At 36.5% G+C, this 18,864-nt stretch overlaps 1 long non-coding RNA gene across 1 annotated transcript in view; it reads left to right on the top strand.

The window, feature by feature from the left end:
- Nucleotides 1–18,864, top strand: part of LOC118923242 (uncharacterized) — a 154,916-nt gene that overhangs the window by 89,810 nt on the left and 46,242 nt on the right. The window contains exon 2 of the long non-coding RNA XR_008992736.1: nt 14,619–14,727. This is a non-coding gene — a long non-coding RNA (uncharacterized LOC118923242). The remainder of the gene's footprint in view (nt 1–14,618; nt 14,728–18,864) is intronic.

Here is an 18,864-nt window from a genome sequence, read left to right on the forward strand (position 1 = left end):
CCGACCATTCCGTCTGTTTCCCTTTCCCTCTAAATCTCTCATATCGCACGCATTGATTTGTTAGACTGAGTGGTCAATCAGTCTGATAAGACTATGATAAGGTGAGTATGATAAGGTGACTAGTGACCTCTTTTAGGAAATTTCTAGAACATCTACACTTATGATTTTTTGAACTGTATTCAGGGTACCCTGGGACATCAAGCAGTTTTGAAAGAAAATAAAGCTATGGTGGACTTAACATATGTCTGTTTTAATCACCCCTAAACTTGAGACTTACGCTCATGACAGGAGGGATGCTTAGCCTCCAAATTTTAAATTGTGCATATTTAGAAGAGAGTTGCCTTTCTCAAATACTACTGCATAACTTTCTTATACAGGATGCATTTCATTATGTGTTCTACACAGAAACTATCTGTTTTCAATGACTGTCCTTTACTAGCTCCTTAGTTCTATGAGGACAAGGACCGTGGCATTGGGAGTACACAGTTGTTTGTTGAATGAATAATTGAATATATGAGGGGAAAAAAGAGCTCGTCATGAACATTTTGTAAGAAAACTTATGCTTTTTTTTGATAGAATAATTAAATAGACATTTTTCTAATAATGAAGTTTAAACAAAATGTAAAAGAATATCATGTAGTGAAGTTTTCTGTTTTTCTTTTCTCTTTTTTGGAAAATGTGTGGCTTTTATTTAAGAACAAAGAAATACTGTATTTTCTAGAGAAGGAGAGCATGGCATGCCCTCCAAAATTAATCTAGTGGAACATGAGCATATAAAGTCCTCCAAACCCATCAATTTTAGTCATACTTTATAGTAATAAACACTTTTCAGTGCCAAAGTAAATTAGGGCAGTGATCTGGGTAAAAGAATACTCCTGAGCTGTATAAGAAAGAGTTTGATTTTGTTGCCAAATTTAGAGCAATGACCTCCATCCTAAGGGTAAAATCGGTCCATCGTTGTTTTGTTCATGCACCTGAATCTCTATTGCCGTGGAGTTCTCTTGCCAGTGTGGATAGTGAGTAGTTAAGAATGGTTCAATATATTAAACGTTCTTTGGTTTGGCAATGGTGGCCCATTTACCAAGTCAAAATCATGAACAGAACTGAAAATTGAGTGCAGGTAACTGCAGGGTACTTGGATTTCTTCATCCCAGGAATCTTTTCACATTGCCACTACATATGCATTTTCAAATTCATTGGTTTTGAGTCAGACTCACTGGATTAAAAGCCATTGTCAGCCCTTCCCGGGAAGCCACTGACAATTCCTTAAACTCCTGGGCCTCGAGTCCTCTGTAAGGAAGGTAATAGAAAGATGTAATGAGAAAATACACGAAAGTCCCTTAGCACGTTGCTGGAACCCAGGAACTCCGTAACTGTTGGTAGTTTTTTATCATTCTCTGTGATGACTATTTCAGACTCCATTACTATTTCTAGATCTTTCATTTTCTTAATGTTTTCAGTAGTAAGCCCAAACTTTTAAGTTGCCTTTTTATGGAAATCAGAGCAGTCAAAACAGAGTCTAGGCTGCCAAAACTATCTGTTACCTCTTATAAAGAAATTAGATAATGCTTGGTTATATGTGTGTATCTACATATAGAAGAGCCACAACCCTAAGTCTTGCCAAACTGAGGGCAGGTGGACCCCAATCTTGGTTCAGAGCCAAATTCTATTGCCAGACTTTATTTATTTCTAGCCTGATAAAGAAGTTTCCTCCTTGTGATTTTTTTTCTTTCATATCTTATTTAAAACATAAAGACAAAGGGGGAGTTGGAGAACTTTGGTCTGTAAAAAAAATTATGAAAGAGCTTCTATTATTTTCATATTTCCCATAAAGCAATGTTTTAAGTCATTTCTAAGTTCTAAAGAAGCACTCTTTTCCTGAATTTTTCATCACCTGAATAAAAGTAGGATTTCGGTTATAATTGTATAACACAATCACATTGTAAAACTAACATTTTTCACTGGTGTTTTTATTTACTCTTTTTTCAGTTCAAGTATTTTCCTAGTCATGTAGTAACTTTCAGGGTGAGAGCTGCTATGGGGCATGACCCCAGCCTGATCAGGGTAAGTTAATTTTTAGATGCAAAGAGTATAAGAGGGCAGTGGATTCTTCAGTACGTCCCTTCAGAAACTCTCTGGGTGATCCCACTGGTGACTTGTAATTGTCACCTATCAAGATGGCTGGATTAGATGTTTAAGAGTTTCTGAAATGAGGTAATGTGGGCCTCCTTTTTGTCACTAGCAGTTTCTTTCATCTTGCATCATTCAAATTTGGTTTTGATATTTCCCAGTGGAAGATATTATTGCACTGATTTAAAATCTGTTTTAAAATAAGGGATTTAAGTGATGATCTGTAAAGTTTTGTTTAGCTTGAAAATTCTGTGATCAAAATGTACAATTGCCGTTTGGTAGTTTTATTTTTAAGATCTCTCCAGTTTTCTGTGATGCCTTACTGATTCCTTTTGGCTCCCAAAATCAATATGTCGACATTAATAGTTAATTGTTGAGAATTCAAAATTTCACTTTAACACAGTCAGGTCTTCATTATCTCTCTCCATTCTGGCCAAAATTTAATCCAGCGAAATCTTGTTAGGATATTTTTTTCCAAGGCTATAGCTACTAAAAGTCTCTCAACTTGGAAAATTAAACATGCTGAAGTGTCTTCCATTTTGTAAGTAAAAAAACAAACTAAAACCAATAATTCTAATGGCTTTTCTAGATCCTATGTGACCCTTCTTGCCTGCATTACAGTTTTGACCACCTGTTTTAGAAAGGAATATCAGTAACCTCTTAATTTTGAAATTCAGTGAAATCTTTTAGGCCTTTGACTTATTTGACCCGTTGTTGAATTGTATTTGACCTTATTTATCACTTAATTTTTTTCTTTACTTGGCTCTGACATCGTGACCTAGTTCCCCACCTCTGTTCTGGTGTCCTTCCCATACTCCCTGTCATGGTGGCTGTCCTCAGAGTGCGGCCCATAGGCCTCTTTCTCTCTGTTGCTTCCCAAAATGTTTCCCCAGGACCATTGTCTCAGTATCACCCTAGCAGCTGGTGGTCTTCTGAACTTTATTTTCAGCCCACTTATTCCTGCAGGCTCTACATCTATATGTCCAACTGTTTACTTGGACATTTCTATGTAAATGTTTCTAGAGTATCTCAAATGTAATTTGTTCTCAGACCAAATTTACTCCATTTCCTCTCAAACTTGATTCTCCTCGTCTGCCTGACAAGCTTCAGCTGATTACTACAGATCTATTTCAAGTGTGTCCAGTCTCACCCTTTCCTTGATACTCACCCCTCACTCTCCTCTGGGCTCTATTGTAACTAAAACTACAGCACTTTTCATATATCTGCTAGCCAGGTATTCGCTGAGGTCAGAAAACACATTTATGCACCTTCTGACGCAGCACAGTGCCCGGAGTGTGTGGTAGGTGCTTAGTAAATGATTGTTGAATATGCTAACAAATGACAGAAATAGAAAATTATAGATATTGAGATAAGAAACACCATTTTTATTTTACCAGGCAGAAAGGTTTATAAGTGGCTAGATATTAAAAAGGTATTTTTTAGAGTTTTACAAAAAAATGAAACCATCAGCCTTAGTGATTAGATGTAACTCCCAGGATTTCAGAAGCAAAGCGACACCTCTTTCCTTCCTAGCTCATCCTTGACCTGGTGCTTGCATTTGGTTTCAATAGAGACTCACTCATGGAAGTATGCAGTTTTTTGAGTGACTATTCCATTTATTTCACGAAGCATCTGAATGGACAGAGCAGAGCTTAACAGCCTCGGAGAGTATTTAGGTGTGATTGTTTCCTAGATGCACTTCCTCCCATTTTTTCCACCTTCCTAAATAGGGCTCATGGGGTCAGCATAAATGAATGATAGGTATGCTTCTGTTTACTTGGGCTCAAAGTGGTGAGAAGTCATGATTTTATTGGCAGATGTGCTAACCCCTGCTCTACCCTCTCTGCCGTCTCCCTATACACACAGAGAAGATTGTGTATCTGGGTGTACCAGCCATCCCCATGAAAATGATCTCTAAATCCACTACTGTTAAGTTCATTTGTTGCCAGTAGCTTCATCACATTGCATTGAAGGAACAGTAGAAAAAGTTTATTATTGGAATCCTTATGTTATTGGGATTAGCTTCTAACTAAATGGAACAGGTATTGAGATACCATGGATTAATCCTTGTTAATTTTAAAAATAAAAATTCTTAGCAATGAAGACTTAGCTGTGACCATCCTATGCAGAAGATTAAATTCTCTGCCCTGGGATGCTGGACCTTTGCAGAATTATGTAACTGTTTCCCTTTTGGCATTTGTAAAAACAAGAAACATGTTTTCAGAGGTCATCCACATTGAGCAAAAATGTTAAATACAGGAATAAAAATTCCATCTGGCTTTTTTAATACGAGCAACTTCACACAGATTTGAAGTTTTGATGTATTTGGTAGTCTTATACTGGCTTGGTAGTCTTTTATGAAGAACAACAAACAAAACATCCTGTTTTTATAATATCCAGTACAAATCCCAGTGGAATTATTACAGAAATAGCTAAGGTTCTTCCTATATCAGTTACCAGGGTTTGTTTTTTCCATTATTTAATGTTTCTTTTTGAAGTCTTAGAAGTATGACTAAAACAAAATTGGCTTGTGTCTTCAGGCATTGAATTCCTGCTAAGTGTTAATTGTCCAAGTTTTTTATGGAGTTTGCAGATAACTGAAGAAAATTAGGGCCTGACCCACTACTATTGCAATGGTGACCATTTTAAATCGCAAATATTTCTAAACATCCTTTGGGTCTTTGTAAAATTTTTTGCTTCTCTTCCATGTTTTCATCATTTTGAAACTTCGCAGGATGTTTGCTTATGTTATATGGGAAAATTGAATGGAAAAGATATTTTTCAAGGGTTCTAGTATGGCTTTAGGATGGTGCAAGAGCCAGAATGATGATTCAGAAGCTGAAAATAGTCCTGTATTTTATGCAATCAAGTAAAACTCTACCTTGGCCTTCTCCACACCGGATTAGCAAGGAGCTGGAAGTGATTCCACCCCCAGCATGCCACTGTGGATGACACACTAGACTCAGACAAACTGTTGCCTAAATGTAGTGTATGCTGCTAGAAGAATAACCCTGATGTACAGGGTGGATTAGAGTGGAGTGATCTCAACTCATATTCATTTCCTCTGAAAGGAAACCTCACAAGGCCCTCTCTGTTCCAAAGAGCGTTTATGCAGCATGCTGCTCATGATGGCACCAGTCACTCCAGTGGCCTAAGTGTGCTGTATTTTCCTTTGATGCTTGCTTCCCTGAAAGGGCTTTAGGATATCCACAGCATTTATTTTCGTCCTTAGGTATCATAGTTTAAGACCATGGAAGGAAGAGTGATTGATTGTTCTTTACTCTCCTGCAGATTTTCTCGATTAGTTTTTGTCTTTATGTTTTATGTAAAAAGCCTTTAAAATAAAGTGAAGAGGATGCTTCCAGAATTAACTCCCGTGTCAGTTGAGCAGGTGGATAAACTTTTCCCGGCAGACCCTCCTAGGTCCAGGAGCTGAGTCATCTTTGTGACTGAGAGTTTGATGCTTCACCTTAAGTTCTTGCTACCCAGAAAGACACTATGCGTTATGTCCTGTCAAATAATAAAACTGTCAGCTTGTAATTAACAGGCAGTGCTTCTCTAATTAAACAGAATTGATGGGAGAAATATCTGGGCGGGTATTAGCCATGAAACAGTGATGTTTGCATTTAAATGATCTTAATTACCCCTTAGACCGAATGCCCTATTATGGTGAAGGGAGACTGTCACATCTCACCTAGCTGTATTGTTTCAGACAGTGGCCGTGGACTGGGAAGGCTCTCTGTGCATTAACTTGCATTGTGATGTCTGCTTTTGAGACAGAAGGTTTGGGAATATATATTCTTTTCTTTCCTTTCTTTCCTTCTTTTTTCCTTCAAAGGAAATTAAATCACAGCCCTGACAGGAGAGGGTGAAATCTGTGAACAGACCTCCCCAGTGCTTGGAATTTACAGACTCTACCACGTCCCAGTTTGCTATTGTCCTAAGGCCACACACTCCCCTGCTGCTCTTTGCGTCTTTGGCTGCTTGCCAGCCTCCCAGGGCCTCCGGCTTTGAAGTGAGAGCAGGCTGTCCTCTGGCCAGGCTCTTGTTGCCCGGCCTGGGCTTTACTCACCCAGAATGCCAGGAGGGCTGTCCTGTCTAGCAGTGTACATTTCAACAGGCCAAGTCATCGTCGGAGGTTTCTAGCACTCCTGCGGCAGAGGGAGACTGCCTTTGTGTCGGCCACAAGTGGCTGCCCCCAGCTGCTCGGCCTTGCTTTGCTGTCTCGGTGTGTGGTGGGGGTGGAGCAGGGGTGCTTGCTGCCTGGAGGAAGACACTAGCTCTGCCAGGGCAGCTGTCAGTCTGAAGGGCCTCTGGGCAGGGCTCAGGGGAGCCGACCAGGCTAGTTGAACATTTTCCTCTGGGGACACTGTATCGACCTTCATTTGCTGCAGGCCTGGCAGCTGGGTTAGTGAGGATGTAAATTCTGGCATGGGAAATCTTTTTGAACTGAATCCCTGTCCACCATGCTTCCAGGCTTGTAGTTACTAGTCTGTACTGTTGCAAATGTAACTCTTATAACTTCTGGTACTATCTATTGGTAATTTTAAAAGCAGGCGGACACATAAACACAGAGGATTATAATGACAGATACTGAAGAAGAAACAATGGGTCTATGCCTGGTAACTAACCACAAAGCCAGACCCAGAACAGAGACAGAGAGAGAATATTTCCCATTAATGAACTGGCTTCAGAAGGGTCAATTCAGTTCAAATAGAAATTGCCTCAGAAAAACTGAAAGCAGACCATATTTTGTTCTAGTTTAGATGACAAGTTAGTGTCACCTTGCATTATATCTTAATAGGATTAGTAATAGCATTTCCAAGAGAGGGGGAGTATCTTGCTTCTATTCTAGTAAAACCCATTCCCCAAATATATCTCTTTAACAACCGTTATCTCTTTGTAGTAAGTTTTATAATGTCCCCAGGTTTTTTGGTGTGTGTTTTCATTAAGTAAATTCTTTCCCTAATGAGAACACAGTGCATTTTTGGCAGCCTAGTATGAAGAAGACTATTTTTTGCACTAGATGGAGAGCACAGCCTGCATGATCCCATGACCTCGTTAGGGGAAGACACCTGAAAGTTTGGAATAGAAAGGGGAAGAGATTTAGGAGAGAAACTTCACGTTCTGATTAGAGCATGCCTGTTTGCATTCTCTTTAGTTATTTTGCAGCCATTCATGGGTAGCAATTTAGCATCCTCCTATTGATATTTTTCTCGTCAGTAATGAGTGTTTGTGGGGAGCAGTGTATCCGACTGAGGGGTAGGTAATTCTAGTGGTGCAGGCTGAATACTGGCGTCTTCTGTAGCACTTTGATAGTGCTTCAGGTTTCTCACAACATACAAGTCTAGATGTTTTGAAATCACAGGGTTTTAGCGTAATCCATTGCCCAAATTCCATCTTCCAGCAAGTGCAGGGAAGTTTTGTAGGCCAGGAACATGGAAGGGAAGTAGCTGTGGTTAAACCGTAGTCATGACATTTAACATTAATATGAAATGTAATATTTGTAAGTGTTCCATGTTTCATGTCTGATTGCTTATAAGCAGGAGCTGAAAGATGGAAATTCAGTGAGGTTGTGGACCTGACCTAGGTATGCTAAAATGTACTGTTTCTCTTTCAAACACTTCCCTTCCCTCCTAAGCTCACAGGTAGCCTCAATCTCCCTAGAGTTTTCTTCAGTGAAGTTTAGAGATTGAATTTTCATGTTTACATTGACCTCTGCAATCCACTCTTCTTTTTCTGTTGAATCCGTTGGGCAGTATATTCAACATATTGTGGGTTGACGGGAAAAACTCTGAGGAGATTAAAGAAAAAATGAAGGTATAATTCATTAATAATTTCATTCTGTTTCTGGATATGTTTGCCTCCCATTATCAGCCAGTGTAGGAGGGAAGGGAAGAATAATGTTGGAGCTGGGGTATTGTGTGTGCATGTGTCATCCATAAGCATCTTATAAAAGAAAAAAAAGTATTTATTTTTATAGTAAAAGTAAAATTTAAGCATTCTAAATAACAAGATCATTAATTCTGCTGTGGTGAAAAGTTACATTCTAAGGCTGTTAAAAATGTTAATTATTAAAGACATATGTTATCAAAGATATACATATATCTAGGTATATATGCAAAAATGGCAGTTTAGTGCTTCCCAGCTTGAACCTAAATGTGTCATCCATAATATTATTGTTGTCAATGGAGAAAATTTGCATAAGATTAAGGCAGATTACCCATTTCTTTACTGTCCTAAAATAGCATTATAATTCCCAAACCTACAAATTTTAAATATGGTCAGAAGTTCTTTTCACCTGGTGAAAAGTGAATTCTGGTTAAAATGTCAAATGATAATATCTCTACCCACAAAGCAAGTGCACTCTAGTTTTCTCTTACTGGAACTCTGGTGCTATAATTCTAAGGAATAACAGAATTGCCTTTTCCTGGTCCCCTGTTCCTTCTCTGTCCGCATTCTCCCCCAGACTGGGACCTGATCAATTTCAACCTGCTGTGCGCAGCCATGTGCCACTATTCTAGCTCCTGCTGAACGCTTCCCTTGCTGTCAACTCCTATTATTCTTAGAATCATTACCACACATTTTATTTAGCATTTAGCACTTAGTTTTTTAAAAATAACTTTTTATGTTTTGGCCCTGGGCTTTGGTTATTATGTGCTTTATTATCTTCTATAACAACTAGTATGGTGTTAGGTACCTCGCCAATGTTCTTAAACAGCTGGACCCCACCCTGACTTACAGAATTAGAATCTACATTTTAACAAGCTTCTGTAGTGACTCATATGCATGATAACGTTTTAAAAGCCCTATAGAAGGTTCCCTCTTTCTTGGGGTGGATAGAGACCCCCATGAACCTTCAACTCTCCTTTTTTGTCAGGGTTGTATTGTAGTGATTTAGGTATCAGGTTGCATCAGAGTGAAACTGCCCGTTGTTACTGTAACAATGAGGTTGTAAATTTAATCTTTAAGTAGAAACTGTAACATTAAAAGTGGCCAGAGGGCCCTATTTAAGTCATGGAGACTGTATTTGTATTATGATTCAAGACAAGCCTAGATCCAGTGAGCTTTAAAATCCCTTTAAATGGCTTCTTTTAAAATTCTCATACTGAGAAGCAAGAAGTATGATTTCCTTCTCCTTAGTTACCTTTTTTTTTTTTTGCACTTGAAGTGCTTACACCCACTCAGCTTGCTATTTTGAACCCTGGGAAAGAAAATTTGTGGGCATCTTGCAGTCTTTCAGGAAACAAGACTTAGATTAAATATTTGCCACATTTTCCATGTGTTTCTTTATTCAGGAAAGTGGAGAAGCACATCACTCATGCTTTCACCCAACTTGACACGTAGTGTGACTCTCAAAGTGTGGATGCAAAACAGCTTCTGTCCTTATTTGCCCACCTTCACACAGATATTCTTGTCTTTTCCCCCTCCCATTCCTTCTATTTGTCCTTCTCTCCCCTTTTTACCATAGTGTCTAGAATTCTTCATGTACCACATAGCGTTTTATAAAATAAAGCTTTCTTGGGAGTAACCGAGGTTTGTTAAATCAGGGAAGATGACACATGGACTTAATTAACATGTACAACAAGATGTAGACTATTCTCAGTCGCTATTATAATTTTAAGTCATCTACATTTTTCTGTTGGGTTTCTCTTTCTTTCTCTAACAGAAATAAGACTTTGTAGGGGATGGAGGGAAAAAGAGGAAGCTACTAGGTGTTCTCAGACATCCAGCTTTTTTTTAAAAGAACTTCAGGGCTTTGTCTTGTAAATATACTAAGAAAATAAAGTGGCTGTGTGGGATATTATTTTGTGGTGGTTGTGTTGTTTATATTTAGTCTAATTTTTGTTGAGGCAGTTAGATGTTTTATTTAAGATAGGACTTAAAATGCTTGTCTTCTATTTAATCAGTGGTCACCTAAATGTAAAGGATATTATTCAGGGAACCTTGTGAGGAATTAACTCAATTTTGTTGTTGGACTTGAGGAATGAAGTATTTCCAAGCAAGTGAAAGGGAAATGAGGAAAGACACAACCAGGTAGAATGAACGTAAATTATTCAATGTACAAGTTAAAAGGTAATAAATGTGGAGATGCATTATAATATACTATTTTTACATAAACAAAATATTGAAAACATGCTTATAAATGTGATTAAACAAAATTCTATTCAGACTCCTAATGGGATGTTTTTGGGTATGGCTGAATAAGGACGGCAAATAATTCCCTTAAAATACTATAATCTGGGGTAAGAAGGGTGAGTATTTTGCAAGTATACATATGCACATAATGAAATATCAAGGAATGTTTGAAGAAACAAGGGGATAGAATCTAGCCCTGCTGTGGATTCAGATGTAGAGTAAAATGACGGTAATTAAAACTGCCTAACATATGTCCACAAAGTTCATGTAATCATGCCAATCATTATATATTTACTCAGTCTGAACAAATGTTCCATTTTAAATATGTAGATCAGTGTAACAAAATGGAAGCCCAGAAATGGACTTATTATAATATAACATACACATAAAATATAGTATAGCAAATAAATACTATTTTGTGTAGCTTGGAATTTGTCAAAACTAATTTGAATATGTGCTTTATGCTATGGATCTGCATATGTACCAGATATATTAAAAGGCTAAATAAACTTTAAAACAATTTGTAGAGAAGTTTATATATGTACCATACTAAAGAGCCTTTTAAATTCATAAGAGAAAAACAGGACCTAAAGGTAGTCAAATTATATGAATAGATAATTTTTACATTAAAGAGAAAGACAATAAACCATCTTTTAAGTGGGAGAGTAATTATGGTCACCACTAAAATAAAAACAATCTAAAAGTGCCATTTTACACTAAATAAACCACCAAAAGAATTTAATCACATTCAGTGGTGAGGAAGTTTGCGTGAGGCATGTTCACATATTGTTGGTGGCTTTATAGGTAATTTCAATCTCTTGACATTATTAGGGCTATAAATATGAAGTCTATAAAATATTCATACTCTTTGACTTAATAGTTCTATTTTTATTAATATTTTAAAGAAAAAATATCTCTAGTGTTAAAAGTAAATTAGAATGTCTGCAATGTTCCCATGTATAGGAATAATTAAAGAAATAACTAAGCATAAATACGCTGACTCTATGGAATATTATGTAGCTAGTAAAAATGAGAAAGATGTGAATTACACGGAAATATAAAATGCGTTTGTAAAATAGTAAATGAAAACAATTAGGATGCATAATAATATGTGTTATGAGAGCTTCTATATGGAAATATGCTTACATAGGAGCTAATATTAGATTATAATTTTTTAAAATGAAAATAAATTGTGTTTGGATGATGGGATTTAAGGGTATTTTTTGGTTAAAATGTCTTCAATGCTATATGTATTTAAGGAAAAGTAATGTAAATGACTAGTTTGGGCCACTGTATTAACTTGGAGCTCTTCAAAAATATGCCAGGATGTCTTGGGTGCATAACAGTCCTAAGATATTCTCAGTTTCCTTATTTCCCTTGGCCAGTTTTTTACTAGGTTTACAAAGAAGCAACTTAATGGTAACCATGCTGAAGAGGGTGAGTGGAACCTGTGACATTTGTGGGTCTATTCTCACTCAATTTGCACTCACTTCCTTCCCCATTTCCTTCCCATCCTAAACTGAGAAGCATCTTTAACATCACTGGTCCTCAGATAAACTCTTATAATATAAGTAGTAGTCAGGAAGCCTGCCTTCTAGTTGTATGACCTTGGGCAAGAGACTGTGACCTTCTGGGCCTTAGTCTCATCAGCAATAAAAGGAGGGTATCCTGTGACCACTAAGGATTAGTACTGGGCTGTAAAGACATTAATATTCACAAGCTTACTCTAGGGTGCTCTTTGCTGTTGTATACAGTGCTCCTGAAAGAGCTAGCTTACTGTGTTCACTGCTGCAACAGCACAGACAGCTGCCACGTACCCAGGGAGCATTCTGGTCAGCTCAGGGAGCACGGTTCCAGTGTACTACATGGGGTAACCCATTCAGCTAGAGAAAGTCACTCAAGTCTGGCATTTGTAGGTACAGCTGATTAATTATAGGCAAAAAACTGAAAGAGATCAGTTGGTGACAGGCATGACCAAATGTTAACTAATGATAAATTACTCCGTTGTTTAGACCAAGTAACTGACTGAAAGGCAAACTTCAGATGTATTTAGATTTTCTGGGGGAGCCAAAATACCACTGACTGTGGTACTCTTGTTTTGTTTTGTTTTTCTCCTAGGGTGGTGAGGCAGGCAATAAAGACAAACTGAAGGTATGGAGGTTTAGTCTCAGCTGCTTTCATCAGGCTATAAAATTATTTTGTGGTATAGAAATTGCAGGGAACTGATATCAGGTTTCATTGTTCATTTCTAAAGAAGTGAACATTTCTCAAGAATGTTATATTGTGGTTTATGCACCTGAAGCTCTCTTGTTATATAGGCAACAGATCTGTATCTTCTGTGCTGTTAGGGGCAGTACATTTAACTGAATCACCTTACAGGTGACTAATATATTTGGACTTTCTGCTTTTGAAGTTGGATAGGTAGTGCCCATATCACTGCTGAAAAATTCCTTATTTAAAATCACTGATCATTCATTTAAGCACAGTTGGATTGAATCTAGAGCATACTTGCTACGTTATAAATGCAAAACTTCTTAAGATACTGAATGACTAGCCACACTCAAATAATTTAAGTCCTTCTTTGAGGCAAGAATTACATATTTTAAGAAAACAGTACTGTACTTAGGAAATGAACAAAGACAGAGAGAGGGATGTCTTTGTTCAGGTCAATTTCACATTATATATTGAAAAGTCAGTGAGAAAGGATTCTTAAGAATCTTCAAGTCATTCTGCGTCATGAGCGGTAACACCCTAGCTCTCTCTTGGAAAATGACTAATATAAAGATAAGCAGTTAAACAGTGTATTAGCACAGGAGTATCATGGCAAGGATTCAGAATGAAATTAGGAAGCTAGCTGTTAACCAGTATTTGAAAGAGCCTTTGTAATTCTTTTATAGAAGGCCTGGATATGTACAAAATATTTTCACAGCTCTAGATACCCAAATGTGAAAAGTGTGTGTTGTACAATTGTTTAGGTGCTTTTATTTGTTGATCCAGTGTCATTTAAAATAACCAGACCATTTGACATTTGTCTCTTCATATTTATGGCAAGAACCCTGGAATAATAATTAAGACTATATATCTCTGTGAATGAAAAGTCTTTTGAGACCATATCCAAATCCTTTTCCTAGATAACTATGTCTTGAATAGCAGAATCTAGACATAGGCTGTCTTGGAAAGGAAACTGTATTTCCCGTGACTACTATTCATTTCTACTTAGTATATATAATTGTTGCTATTGGTTTTTTCCATTGTTAGAAATGTTTCTGTTTTGTTCCATTTTGTTTTTATCATCTACCTTCTAATAATCAATAGCAAATCTGTTTCAATTTTTTTAAATACTGAGAATAACTATCAATTAATTTTAGTGATATGTGTGATGGGGTTGGGGGAATGGCAGTATGTGGCTAATTCCAGATTGCAAAATAAAAAGATCATGTATTTATGGATTTGGGATATGATTTTTCCTTTTCACTTGAATTTGGTTGTGTTTGATGTTCTAGAACTCAAACACACTAGCTCTACCCCAGGGAGACCTGATTCGGGAGTAGCTGGAAGTTGTGCAATTTTCGAACTCACTTTTCACTGCCCACTGCCCCCCCACCAAGCATCTCATTTAATTCAGCTCTTGTCAGTTGAGATAGGTTGCTTTCTCTCAAACTTTCTCTTGGAGCTGAGATAGTGACTTAATTTTGGGGCTTCAGAAAAGGCTTGTCTACTGGTAAAACAAATAGAATTAACTGATATTATTTAGAAACTTTTAAGCTGTTTATGGGTTCTTTAGTAAACACTTTCCATGGGAGAAAAGGTATAACCTTCTAAGAATCATTTGGATATTCATGCTTGTGAATTTTTTCTTAAATGATCTATCTAGGTACTAGTTTATATTCCTCAACAGAGAGTGCATGTAGCTAGGTCTTAAATGCTTTAAGGGACTTCAGCATACTCATTTTTATTGCATCAGTAAATTAATAAGTATCAATGAGCTGAATTCCAAAGCAATCAGTTGCATCTTTTCCTCATGGCTAATTTTACATGTCCTAACTGACACTATGAAGACATCATTTCTGTGTGTCAATTGGTGCTGAAAATAAGCTCTTCTGCTCTCATACTTTGTGTGTTATTTTCTTGTTTTCTCTGTTTGAACACTCAATTTACCCTAAACTGGAAATTTTAATTTAGTTGGAAGATGCTTTTGTTGTTTTATAGTTTTAACTACCACAGTAAATTAGGAGAAAATACAATAATAATCTTGATTTGATTTCTGGGTTATTAATGTATAGGTCATATAATACTCCTCTGGTTTAAACACTGTTCTTTGTTTTGTTCTTTTTTCCTTTCCTCATTAGGTGGAGTCTTTGAATTTTTAGAAAGACAGTGGTAATAAGATCTACTTGAAAAATTAAGTGAATTGATTTGATTGGAACACTCACCAATTCTGTAACATTCGGCTGCTAGGTAAGTTGAATCAATGCTTTCTATATGGTTTGATTTCAAAATTATTGGAAAGATCTCTCAAGCAAAATATTAAGTTTTATGTGAAATTTTGGCAGTAATGATTTGAGGCCCTCAAAACCTATGAAAGATATCTGGGATGCTATTTAAATGAACATGTTTGTAAATTTTTACTGTGTTTCTGGAAATATCCCAGTTAGAAAGATGAGAAGATTAGGAAATGTTGTCATTTATAGTTGAAACCAGTTCCTTGCATTTACTGTTTGAATGATTATTGGCTTGTTATCTTGAGAATGTGAGAATATCAGATTTCCAAATATCAGTGAAATATTTATGTGTAATTGTATTATATCAGATGCAAATCTAAGGTAAAATGGACATTTGGAGTAAATTAATAACTCTCATTTTAAACCATTCTCATTTAACAAAAAGCTCAGTTTCTCTGATAAGAATATAAATCTTAAGGACTTGCTTAGTTCATTCTCTTGTTGCCCTGTTTTTCTGCAAAAAGCTCTTGAGGTAGAGAACTTTTAACCATGAGGAGTTTAGGCTTTTAGAAAATTATTGGTGCTGCCAAGACAGAATTTAGTGGGAACAGGACTTTGGCTACTGTTAAAATGTCAGTATAGTAAAGTCTGCTCTGTCAAACATATTTTTGGCATCAGAAATCTAAATGATACTGATTTTAAGGTTTGGTAATTTTTTTTTCAAATCCAGGCAAAAACTCATGCCTTAGTTAACCCTTTACACAGTAATGGACAATTTGGAAAAAAAAATTGTGCTTAATCTAGGTCACAATATTTGAGTTTCTGAAATTCTAAATTTTGTTCCTGATTCTAAAGTATTCATACTGCTTGTTACTTAAATTTCCTTTGAGTAAGGTGGAGCTGCATTAAAACCTGATGAACAATAATGAATAAGAGAGAAAAGTGTCAAATCATTTGGGAAGCAGACTTTCCAACCAAACTAATAGTGTCTCTTTACCTGCTTTATAATGTCTTACTTTACATCAGAAGACATGATGAGACCAAGTGGTTTTTCGGGAATACTATTCTATAGTTTATGCAATACCAACAGCTGCCTTAGCTTTGTCTGAAATACTCTCCCTTGAGGCTACTGCCCTGGAACTTTATTTGTTAGTGTCCCTTTGAGTATTCAATGAATGTAACATGTCAAGTGTGGAAACCCCAGGAATCTTTTCATTTTGCCTGTAAGGTTCATGACCAGGATTCACTGTGACCAATAATATCCATTGTTATGGGCACATGGGACCATTCAGACAAAGTTTTGGATAATTAAAGGGAGATGAGGCAGTTAGATGAAAAACCCATAAGGAAGAGAAATGTTAAAAAAAAGTTTCAAAAGCAAAGCCTTAATTTCTTCACTAGCTATAATAGATGTTAGAATGAAAATTAATACTCTGAACCACTAACTTGAATGTCTTTTTTGGCCACATTTAATTTTCCATTTACTCACAAGACTGACTTCTACAGTTTTTCCCAAAATACCCCACAGTGTTACACTTAAATTGGGTTTTACAGTTAAAATTTGATGGGACCTAATTTAAATTATGAGAATAGTCATGACCTGGACATTGGGAGTGGCTGGCTCTCTCCTTGCTTATCACACTGTGAGTTCTGGGCACCTTTGTTTAAGTCAGTGTGCTGGGAACACTGTGTATTAGGATAATTTTTCTTTTTTTTTTGTTAAATAAAGATGCTACTTCACTCATAAGATTACGTGAGCATTAAACTACTGGCAGATAGGAGTGGCTCAGTAACGAACTAGTAGTGATTATAATGATGGTGATTAGAAGCATCGTGATCATTTTTTAAACCTAACAGTAATTATATTATTGATCACAGAACTGATGCTTTAGCCTGCCATTGTGGACATAACTCATAGACATGAGTACACTTTCTCAGTTAAACCAAATACTTATTTGTGTTTCTAAGGAAACACTTCATGAAATTGGTAAGCTCTTTCCATGATGTGTATGTCTCGTGTAGTCAGCAACCTCTCAGTGACTCTCTCTGTGAACCTGGCCTTGTCCAGTAGCCCAAGCAATGATTTTTTTTTCAAATAATAAATTTTAAAAATTTGTCCAGTTTCCCCACCCCAAAATGGTAGTAAATAGAAAATAGTTTTCAAGGTAAGAAAGGAAAGCCCTCACCATTAGAATGATCTTCCTTTTGTGGTACTTCTGATACAGTAAATGCAAATTATTTTTTTACAATAATATTGCTTTTCATGTCTTGCCATTTTCCTTAGGTGGCCAATGCTTTTGCTTGTTCTAGAATTTAGTCATCTTCAGGTAATATTGGCTGGGCTATGGACCTTTAACAGTGTGCACAGATTTATATTTTCTCACTGCATTGGATGTAATTATTTTTGAATTATGTAAGTGGCATTTCCTCCTAAAGCTATGGATAGGTTATAAGGAAGGTGGAAATGACTGATATTCATTAGGCGTGTTCTGTGAGTCAGTTTCTGTGCTATAGGTACTTGATCTTTTTAAAGGAAGAATTAGGAATTCCATAATTCATTTGAGAATATAGGGTTTCAGAGCAGTTATTAATTTGCCAAGAATTACACAATTATTGTAGTTAGCAATTTTTAGAGCCAGAAGTTATTGAAATCTTACTTTAAATTAGGAAACCCCAAACATCTATTTTCTATGGAAATTGCTGTATTTTGTGATTTCCCCGAGCTCATTGTTAATCCATCCATCTGCTCCTTTCACTTCTGATATGCCTTTATATGTTCTTACTTTTGTCATTAATTACATGAATATGGAACATAAAATGAGGAAAACTTTTAATCTATTCTATTTGGACACATTTTAGCAGGCCTTATAAGATTTGATAAACAGGTCTTATCAAGATCTTGTAAAGATTTGCAAATTTAATCTGCTGTTTGCTATAACTTTTCCTACTATCACATATAATTCAGACGAGATCTTAATGAGATCCAATGTATTGTGGGCTTCAAATGTTTCCTTTCATACAGGGTCATTTTTGTAGCTTTTCTTCTCTGTGGGCCCACTGTGTTTTAAGATACTGAAGAGGGTTATCAGTTTTTATGAGTGAGTATTACCAAAACAATGTGAAACCTACACACTCTTAATCTCTTCTTGTAAAAACTACCATTTGTTTCACCATCACTCTGTGAATGGAGCCCATTACTGTTAGCTTCTTGGACTACATGGTTTTATCTTTCCAAAATGATTTTCTTACACCCTTTTACCCATTCTGACAGTTCCTGCTGTTTTTTTTCCCAAGCATTTCACTGGGCTAAACTTTCATTCATTCATACATTCAATACATTATCCATTCATTTATTTATCATTCAGCCAACAAGCATTAATTAAACCCAGTGGTATATGCAAAGCACATTTTATCCATGAACATTTTCTAGTCATCTGAAAAACTGACTGAGGATTGCTTTCATATTATTTCAGAGCGTTCCCTTCTCCCTATCCTTTCTGTGTCCTTTCTTACTTTGCAGTATAGAATGGTTGTATGGAGGAACCTCTCATCTCTAACTCTCCACACAGAACCTATACAATGCAACCTAATAATCATGTGTCTTGTTTCTATGATGATGTGAATTATGATTCGTGTTATGCTTTACAGTTTACAGATGGCCACCATGTTACATTGTCTCACTTAAGGCAGTAATTATTACGTAGACATTACTCACATTTTATTTTGTGTACAAGGAAATGGGAGGCTCAGGGGGTTACAAGTGAGTGATTTGCTCAGTTACTGCACCTAGTGAGTCATAAAGCCAGACTTCAACCCCAGTTCTCCCAGCTTTAGATAACATGTCATTCATTGCCAGGTCGCTGACTAGTTGATTGAATTGTTCAAATATCAGAGCTTTGTTGAGGCAGTCACTATATTCTGGTTAGTAAGAGTCATATAAGAAAATAGAATCCATATAGGAGTTTTGAGGAAGAATCAGATCCATGATTTTAGGGAATCTTGGAGGCAGTGCACCTTTCCCTTCTTGATAATACTGATTGTGCAGTTCACCCCATCACTCTCCCTGCTCAGAGAATCAAACTGCAAGCAACATCCTTAAAGATCAAAAATGACCTTTGGAATTCTCATTTCCTTGGCAGTTGTCATTTTCACT

The sequence above is a fragment of the Manis pentadactyla genome, chromosome 12, assembly GCF_030020395.1.
Source record: "Manis pentadactyla isolate mManPen7 chromosome 12, mManPen7.hap1, whole genome shotgun sequence".
Lineage (NCBI taxonomy): Eukaryota > Metazoa > Chordata > Mammalia > Pholidota > Manidae > Manis > Manis pentadactyla.